Raw genomic sequence first — 10,147 nt, 5'->3', positions numbered from 1 at the left:
TGGTTCACCTTGGCCTTACTCCACATGGCGATTCAACGGCTCAGACTCACTCCATCTGTGGCTCTAGGACCATGTCATCATCTGCATCAAGCCATCAAAGGGAGGGAGTCAGGAGGATTCATGACTTCTTTGAAAGGATTCTGCCTAGAAACAACACACATCACTTCCCCTCATGGTGCCACAAAAAGACTTGGTCATACGTCACCGCAAGCGAGTCTGGGAAATATAATTTGGCCGTGTGTCTGGTTACACCATATTCCTAGAGGGGGAGTGGGGACTGGATTCTGACAGCCAGCTTACATTCTCTGCCCCAGAGAATAAAGGTAGGTGACGGTCATTACTGCTCTTTTTGTTGGGTAAGCTAGCAGGTATTTGCCATCCCTTGAATGACCCAGGGCAAAAAGAAAGCGGGTAAATGGATGTGGCAGAGTGGAAACAAGAAGAAACGGGAGTAGAGCTGAGTTGAGAGAGGAATGTGTAGGAGGGGAGTATACATAATCCAAGTGTAGAGGGAGCAGCTCATGCTCACCGCCTCAAGAAATGCTACGAGGGATGCCTGGGTGGGTCAGTCAGTTAAGCCTCTGCCTTCAGCTCAGGTCATGATCCCAGCGTCCTGGAATCGAGTCCCACATCAGGCTCCTTGCTCAGCAGAGAGCCTGCTTCTCCCTCTGTCCACCACTCCCCCTGCCTGTGCACTCACTCTTTCTCTCCCCTCCCCCCATTCTCTGACAAATAAGTAAATCAAGTCTTTAAAAAAGAAAGGAGGGAAGGAAGGAAAGAAAGGAAGAAATGCTATGACCAGAGCCTTCCTGGGACTCTTCACCAGGACCCCACAACAAACAGTGTGGTCTTCCAAGTCACGGCCTCCAAACAGGTTGAGAGTCCCCCTTTTGATCCTCATACAGAGTGACAGAAAAACTCTCTCTTGCCTTAGACTTCAGGTTGTTTTAAGTCTTCAGGCTGAACTAATTTGCATTTTCAGCTTCTAGTGGGTTAAGGGCCAGAGGAAAAAGCCAGCCACTCTAACGGCATTGGAGGAGTGTGCTCAACTCTCGTGGATGGTAATTAGCATCCAGCTTCTTTCCTCTGCCCGTACAGTATTTTCAAATCAATTGCTTAGCATTAGTGATTCTGCTGGGATTGATTTAATAGTCTAATATGAAGTCTCAGCCCTTCTGTACAGGTTAATTACATGTGGTCTTATACATTCTAATTTAAAATACTGCCTTTGCAATTATCATCAGCACTAAAACGGAGCACTAGTAATGAAGCTGGGCTCAAATTTTTTTCTAGAAGTAATGAATTGAAAAACTGAAATGACTTTTAATTTCTTTGGCGCTTACCATTTCAATATCTCTTCTCTTCTGCAGGAAATATAAATCAGGGTCTCCTCCTTATTGCAGATTGTTATGAAAACAGGCAAGATTGCCCTAAAGACAGCAGAAGGCTTTGATTTTGAAATAGCCAAGACTTGATTGTGTGAATTTTTGACCGACCCAGAGGGCACTTCCTTTACCCTAATCCCACAGTTAGGTATGTATTTCCACGTGAATTTATATTTGACAAACACTTACATGGTATTTAACTGTTTGGTGGGTAATGTTCTAGAGCTTTATAAATATTAACTCTATGAAATGTGGTATTCGTTATGGAACAAGTTATCCCAAAGGTATCGACGTAAGATAACAAGCATTTAGGGGTGCCTGGGTGGCTCAGTTGGATGGGCCTCTGTCTCTTGGTTTCCACTCAGGTCATGATCTCATGGGTCGTGGGATGGAGCCCCAAGCCCGGTTGCATGATCAACAGGGACGTTCTCTCCCTCTGTCCTTCCCCACCACGTGTCCATTCTCTCTTTCTCTCTCTCTCAAATAAATAAAATAAATCTTTCTTAATTAATTAGTTAATTAACTAAATATTAATTATCTCATAGTTTCTGTGGGTTGGGATCTGGGGAGAAGTTTGGTTGGGCGGCTCTGGCTCAGGGTCTCTCACAAGGATGGAGCGATGGCCAGAGCCGCTGCCATCTGGGACCAGAGGATCCACTTCCAAGGTTACTCATGTGGCTGCTGGCAGGCCCAAGTTCCTCCCAGCGTGGGCCTCTCTACAGACTGCCTGAGCGTCCTCACTTCGTGGCATCTGACTTGAGCAAGTAACCTGAGAATAAGGGAGGTAGAAAGACAGTAGAAACAAGAGAAGAAAGACAGCAAACAAAGTTGAGGTCGCAGTATTTTTTGTAACCTGAAAGCCAAGGGGCCATGTCACTTCCAGTGTATTCTCTTAGTCACCCAGATGACCTCGTGTCCGTGTAGGAGGAGACACAAGGGCATGCATGTCAGTAGGTGGGGATCACTAGGAGCCCGCTGGCTGCAAGCAGGTGTCATTATTCAGATGTACAGGTGAGGCACTGATGGGTGAAGTCACTTGTCTGAGGTCACCGTTAATAAATAGCAGAGCCAAGATTTGAATCCAACTTATCCTTCTGCCTCAAGAATCCAAACTCTGAACAACTACTCATGCAGAGAATGGCATATATTCATTTAACACAAGGTTCAAAAACAGCTTATAGGCTGGCCAACAGTGTTTGTTCTAAATTAGTAGTTGATGGAAACCCTTTGCTGAGAATACAAGTTCTAAAGAAGTCGTCATCATCCAAACACATGGAGGACATTGGGAGAAAGAGAGGAGAAGTGGGTTGGGGGAAATCGGAGGGGGAGACAAACCATGAGAGACTGTGGACTCTGAGAAACAAACTGAGGGTTTTGGAGGGGAGGGGAGTGGGGGTTTGGGAGAGCCTGGTGGTGGGTATTAAGGAGGGCATGTATTGCATGGAACAGTGGGTGTGGTGCATAAACAATGAATCTTGGAACACTGAAAAAATAAAAGTAAATTAAATTAAAAAAAAAATAAACCTCCTTTCTGTCCCCTGGCCACTGTTGTGTGAGGTTAAATAACCCTATTTCCTGGGAATTTCTTCTTTTCTTGGAAAATCAATAAAACAGCCATTATTATCCCTAGATTCTTTCTATATATTGTACCTCCCATTGTACCAATAACCCATTTCTTCCTGTTCAACCCTCTGAAGAGACAAAGTAAGCTCTATGTAAGGACACTGCTTCTGCTAAAACCCATTCTTTTTTTTTTTAAGATTTTATTTATTTATTTGATAGAAATCACAAGTAGGGAAAGAGGCAGGCAGAGAGAGAGGGGGAAGCAGGCTCCCTGCTGAGCAGAGAGCCTGAAGTGGAGCTCTATCCCAGGACCCTGGGATCATAACCTGAGCCGAAGGCAGAGGCTTTAACCCGCTGAGCCACCCAGGCACCCCTAAAACCCATTCTTAACCACACTTATCCTTCACAACCAAGGGGCACATTCCCCAGACACTGCAGAGGTCCCCAGTACAGCTCTGGCTTCAGATGCATGTTTGAACATCCATGGATCATCCTGGCTCAGATCATCCTCGTCCAGGAAGGGCCCAAGTCTCTGAGCATCTTCCATTCTAGGCCCTTCACATATATTTCATTTAATTTTCCTGTATTCTATAAATATAATAATGATAGTCGTAAATCATAGCTAGGAGAGACTGCAAGCTATGTGCCAGGCTCCACATTAACTGCTTTATATACGTTAATTCGTTTTATCATCAAACTGAGAGTTAAATTTGACTATTGTTCCCATGTGACAAATAAAGAACTGAAGCTCAGAAAGGTTAAATGACTGGCCCAAAGTCATACAGAAGTGGGAGTCAAACCTGAATATGTTTTGCTGTAAGAGCCGTCTTCTTTCTAACCATGTAAGGAAGCCTAGGGACCATCCTCCGTTTTATACAAAACAGCTGACTGCTATTCCCCACCTACACTGGGTCCTGTCCTTTAACATCCAAATGGGCCATCTGAGGACTTTTCTAAATAAAGACAATTCCTCTTCTAGAAGAGATTCTGGGCCCAGGTGTTAAGATGCCTCTTTAAACTTTTCTCCAATAGAAATAAAACAATATATCAGGGGGTTAACAGGCCTGCTTAAAGGACCAGATAATAAATATTTCCAGCTTTACTTCTGGGCCATATGGCCTCTCTCACAAATACTCAACTCTGCCATTGTAGCAAAAGCAGCTATGAACAATATGTAAATTAATAAGCATGGCTGTGTTCCAATAAAACTTTATTTATGGACACAAACTGAATTTCATATAATTTTCTCAAGTAATGAAATATTCTTCTTTTGATTTCCTTTCAACCATTTAAAAATGTAAGATCCATTCTTAGCCCCAGGCCTTACAAAAACAGATGGCCATAGTTTCTTGGCCCCCATAATTTACAACAGAGGAAGTCGAATTCTCCCAATGAGTTGAGTGACTTGGAGTTTATCAAATCAACAAAAAGCCAATTCTTGGGAAACATATTGTCTACAGGGGTTGTTTTGAACATAAATGTACAGGGATAAAATCAAATGGAAGTAATTTCTCACTTTTCTCACTTTCCACATGCTTCCCAAAAGATTGGCTAAGGAAAGTCAATGAGGGATGCAACATGCATTCAGCAAATCAAGGCTTTGTGACAGAGACTCGGATTTCACCTTATCTCTCCTGTTAGATCATAACAGGCACTGAGCCCTATTCACCTGTATGTCCCTACACTGTCCCATTCCAGCCTCTTCCAGAAACTTAAACATACCAAGGGGCCATATTGCCCAAGACAGAGAGAAAAGCCCAAGGCCTAGAGAGGGCTTTTTTTTTTTTTTTTTTTTTTTTCATTTTGTGGGTTCTGTTATGTGAAAAGTTTAACAAGGATATTGAAACCAAATCACATTTAGTTAAATATTTCATAAAACATCTTATTGAAAAAGAATATAATTATATAAAATTGGGTCTATACTGGAAACTCCTAGATACAGAACACCATGAATGCAGCAGGTTTTCAATAAATGTTAAATTAAAAAAGAAAAAAAGAAGAGTGGGAGGGAATAGGTGGGGAGGAAAAGAGAGGGATAAAGGAAGGAGGGAAGGAAGGAAGAACAGAAGCAAAAGGCAGAATATAGGCTATTTCTTATTAGGCTCTTCCCTAATGGGTTTAATAATTTACTTAATAGGCAACAATTATCTAATAAAGTCAATGATTCACTCCTCGTCATTTTTGAAAAATGTACTATTTTCCAGAAATACCATCCTCACTTCCTGTTCAACAACCTTTTACAATAACAAGGGAAATTATTTACATTTGTGTGTACACCCAAAACCACAACTTTTAAAATTTTAGGACTATCAAGATTGTGTTCAGTCTTTTCATGCACTACATTCAACTGCCCCCTGGAACAGAGGATAAGATAATCCAGCTTCCCACAATACACCGTACAAGTTTCTGTGACAATGGGACCAACCCCACTAGACACCGGGGTTTGGAGGGCAGCGACTATCTTATTCATTTCAGTACTCTGGGGACCTGGCACGAAAAGGCATTTGATAAATGTTTGTTGAATAAACGAAAAGGCAAATGAGGGAAATGTTTTACCTTAAGAGAATTAAAGCCCATTTTCTAACGACGCAACAACACTTGAACAAGGCAAGTGTTCCTGGGAGATAAGAGACACCCAGGAGAATCAAACAGCAAGAAACAAAGGTGAGTGTTGCAAATGTCAGGGAGGGCAGCACCAGAGGGGTATTCCTGTACTTAGAACAAATGCTCCCGGTAAGAAGTGACTCCACAGTAATCCGTCTAAATGCACCTCTTTGCCTAAAAGGAGAAAATTTGTCTTAAATTGCCCCGATGCTTCCACAAGGTTAAGTTGGAACCAACATTTTCTAGCATAAGGAGAAAAGCAAGGGAGTCCAAACACCACTGTTTGATCAAAGTTGAAGCCACTGTTAAAGTTGGGTTTTATTTTGCAAAGACCACCAACATGAAAAATAGCAATAACCACTGTTTCTGAGCGTGCGTCTGGGTTGTCTCTCCAGCTAATGTTCAATTCACTTCAGCCAGAATGATCTAATGCTTTTCTGACCTCCTGACCTTGTCTGAGTCTCAGTCAGTTGCCACCAAACAAATACCAGTCAGAAACAGAAGCGTCATTAGTTCCCCCGTGTGTGGAAATCAGGGCGATTTTGCAATGGGGGCACCAACAGGGCAGGGAAAGGGACTTTTGTATTAGAGAAGGGACACACTCCCTGGGCAGTGGTTTATTGGAGCACCAGTGTGAAGTCTCACCTCACACAACTCAGCCAAACTGTTACCTTGGCCAATGAGATGACCCAGCACACAAGGCCATGGGCTGGCTCCAGTCTCCTCCGGGGCCTGGCTTTGGAGAGGAAAAACAAATGGGGCTGTTACTTTTTATATTCACACTTTTCTACAGTTGTTTTTGTTCTGTTTTGTTTTGTTTTACAAGCAGAAGTTTCTTTATAATATATAAAATATATGCCCCTTTCTATCTAGCCTTGTGATCTGAGAGAAATCATTGCTGTTTTCTCATGCAACCTATTCCAATGGGGTAGTTAAGAGATATGGCCAAGACAGGCTGGCTAACCCCCAAATCCATTTCCTCTTCTTCCTGGTTCACGGCCGGACTACAGTTTCCATCAGCCTTCACAGTAGCTGTGCCCATGAACGGAGTTCTAACCATGGACTGTGAATGGGAGTGGTATATACCACTTTTCCAGATGGTGCCCATAAAACCATTCCCGCACTATCATCTTCTTGTAGACAAGCACACTGACTCTGGAAACCATGTGTTGAAGATGGCAGAGTAACAAGATGGGAAAGGCTTGGGTTCCTAATGACTCCTTGGATGATGGCCACCTATCCATCATGAAGACTATCTCAGACATTCCATTAGTTTACCAAGGGCTGCTATGACCAAAACAAAAACAAAATACACACACACACACACACACACACACACACACAGATTGGGTCGCTTCAACTCTCACAGTTCTGGAGACTAGAGGTCCAAGATCAAGGTGTTGGCAAAGTGGTTTCTCCTGAGGATTCTCTCCTTGGCTTGTAAATGGTCGCCTTCTCCCTGTGTCTTCACTTGGTCTTCCTTCTACGCCTGTCTGTGTCTTCATCTCCTTTTCTTATAAGAACATCAGTTGTAGTGGATTAGTGCCACTCTTCCTAACCTCTTTTAATTTAATCACCTTGCTAAAGACCCTATCTCCAAATACAGTCCCATTCTGAGGTACTGGGGATTAGGACTTCATAATATGAGTTTTGGGAGGGACACATTCAGCCCATAACACACAGCCAAGCCCAACATCAATGAGACAGGGAAGTAGACTCTACCTGCCATAGCAAAGATGGGAAAAGTATCAAGATAGGAGCCAAATAACATAATCTGCCACTGGCAACAATGATGATATGGTGTAATAAGTGTCAAGAGGAAGTTTAACACACTGAGATAAAATTCAGAAATAACTGGCATTCAAACCCCTCCAAAATCTGACCCCTGATTATCTGACCTCAGCTTTATTCTCTTACTATAGAATAGCCCCTGTACAAAGGGGCAATAACGAGTACAATATGATGTAGTAGAAAGAGTATTCCCAGATCCCTAAGACCTGTTACTTTCTACATGAGATCCTTGTTTCTCTTCCAACATGAGCCAAAAACCATCTGTGTGATCCCAGGGAAATCATTTTCTCTCTCAGGATCTATAACCTGATTTCTAAGACATGGAAACAGACTCTAAGGTCCCTAAGATTCTTTGACCTGGTTTCTTTTCTTTGAGATGTGTGTTCCATAGAACATTAGTCCCAAGAGATGCCATGCGAATAAATGTTTCCATGAGCAAATCACTTGGAAAATGCTGCATACAATATCCCTTTCCTAGAATACCAAAGGTTATGAAAAGTCCTGCAATAAAATAAAATAAAAAAATCCGGTTTTACTTCAACTGTTTCCCAGATGTACTTGGCCTAAGAATTTCTCCTTCTGCCCTTTGTAACATGGCCCAGAAGCAATGAACTAACTCCCTAAGTACACACAGGCTTGGAGAGTTAGATTTGTTAACATCCACGTCCAGCCTCTCCTCCCTGCCCCAAGAAAGCATGATGCTTGGTGATTCCTTGCCTCTAACCCAGGAAGTCTCACAGACTAAAATGGGGTTACCTCTCTCAGGCTCTCTCAGGCCATACCCCAATCTTCCTTGCTGTCTCAGATCTTCACAAACAGAGCAGCAAAAGCACCAGGCATCCCACATGCCCATTGGCCTAAAGGGACTCCGTGCTCTTCCAACTCAAAAGACTTTTTGCCTCTCCTTTCTGGAGATTCTCTTCAGTCTAGAGCATATTTTCGAAATCTCTTCGGTAATGGCGCCTCTTTGTCCTTTGCAGGAGAGATCTGAGAATTGGAAGCAATGAACGTCCCCAGGAGCCAAGTCTGGGGAGTACCTTGGACGCTGAAGCTGAGAAAGAATGTTCCTACCTCAGAAATGGAGGGTATGATCCACCTCATCTTTCAGTCAGCCTCATGCTCATCTGGCTCCCAGGCTTCTGGAACAAGAAGAGTCACTCCAAATGAGATTTCCCATGCATTCCGGGATCTCCACACGCCATATGCTGAGCGGTCTGTGGCTCCCTTGAATGGCAAACAGTTATGTCCACTTGTTCGTTTTGTTCTTTTATTTGGCCCCTTGTCTGAACAGAGACACAGAATCCAGGGTCTCTTGCATCATGAGTTCTCATGGGGCCATTTGTGTTTCTGTTGTCAGCTATTGTTCTGAATTCGGGACACTATTCCCAAATCATACGTTTTCATCCCTAATTGAACCGGGAGCCATCCGGACACCTCCCTGTCTTCCCCTTTCCTCTTATCCCCTGCACACCATCTCCCCATCTCTCTCTGGCTTTGATCTCAGGGTAAGGATTGTTTTGTGAACACCATCCCCATTGTTCAGTAGTCAGCTTGCATTTCTTTTTTTCTTTCCTTCAGATAGGATTTAGTTGCTTTAACACAACTTTTTCAAGGAGGCAGAGGAGTGAAGACCCAAATTATCCTCAAAGCTGGACTCTCAATGTTGCAAAGATCTGTGCTGACTTTTAATCACCAGAACATGAAACAAAAGAAAGTTTTATACCATGTTCTCTGAGAGCATTTGAACTGTGGCTATAGAACTAAAGCTTGTCAGAACCAGAAGGTCATGTTGGAGTCATGCATCTTTAGTGGGTTCAAAACTTCTTTAGCTATGGGGCTCATTTCTGGAAGAAGCTTCCAGAATCCCAGTTATCAAACAAAAGCAATGATGGGTTCTTGGGATAGTTTAAATCTTCAGACTGGCTTCACATGCTTCCTTGTTCACAAGTCTGAAGCATGTGAAGAATCCTCTGCTCCTGGATTTTGATCACAGCTTAAAAACATGGGCATTTTACAGAGGTCAAAAGTGAGGACCAAAGAGATTCAACTGGTACTTGACATAGCAAAAAACAGAACCTTCATCACCTGGTTCTACACCAGGGGTAGCCATAAAGCTGGCTGTATATCTGAAACTCTAGGGAGTGAGTTAGAAGCACAGATTTGGAGGCTCCAGCTGCTTAGAGTTCTGGGGTAGTAGTAAGTCTGGAATGAGAACTTGAAATCAGCACTTTCTAAAAGGTCCCTCTGAGTCTGATGAAAATCCAAGCTTGGGAACCACTATAGTATCCAGTCCTCTGTGTCCTGGTCCCAAAGGCCAACTGGTTCTTCTCGGGAAAAGCAAAACCAACCCACAGAAGAACCTCGGTTTCCTCATGCTGTGATCATCAGTATAAATGACAGAGTGAATTGGGATGGCTTTAGCCAGGTCCAAAATTTAGTTAGTGGGTTCAACGGGTTATTTACAAAGTATCGTTCAGCAGGAATTTGGCCAGTTTTGTGTTCCTAGGTAATTGAGTGGCATTTTGTGGGAATAATCTCTGAGCAGTAGTACCTGAAGACTGAACACACTTTCTTTTACAAAGTGGCTTTCTATGCATTCTTTTTTTCAGTCCATTCAACAACCTGAAATATGGGTAAGGCAAGTCTTATTTTCCCTATTTCACAGATGATATGACTGGGATTCAAAAAAAAAAAAAAGAAAAGAAAAAAAAAAGACACACTGAGAAAACAGAGTTAGTATGGCTTGATCTAAAACCAAAATCTTGGATTCTAAATCCAATATGCCTCCTTAATGCATTCAAAAA

General features: G+C 42.8%; 1 long non-coding RNA gene across 1 annotated transcript; it reads left to right on the top strand.

Moving 5' to 3' along the window:
- Positions 1-226: 226 nt before the first annotated feature.
- Positions 227-8,801, top strand: LOC122901749. The gene is made up of 3 exons (XR_006383670.1): positions 227-323; positions 1,371-1,533; positions 8,324-8,801. It is a non-coding gene; the product is annotated as an uncharacterized LOC122901749 (long non-coding RNA).
- The last annotated feature ends 1,346 nt before the right edge of the window (positions 8,802-10,147 follow it).

This window comes from Neovison vison, chromosome 3 (assembly GCF_020171115.1).
Source record: "Neovison vison isolate M4711 chromosome 3, ASM_NN_V1, whole genome shotgun sequence".
In the NCBI taxonomy this organism is placed as follows: Eukaryota; Metazoa; Chordata; class Mammalia; order Carnivora; family Mustelidae; genus Neogale; species Neogale vison.
Note: the sequence above shows the minus strand (reverse complement) of the source record. Positions and strands in the feature narration are given on the sequence as shown.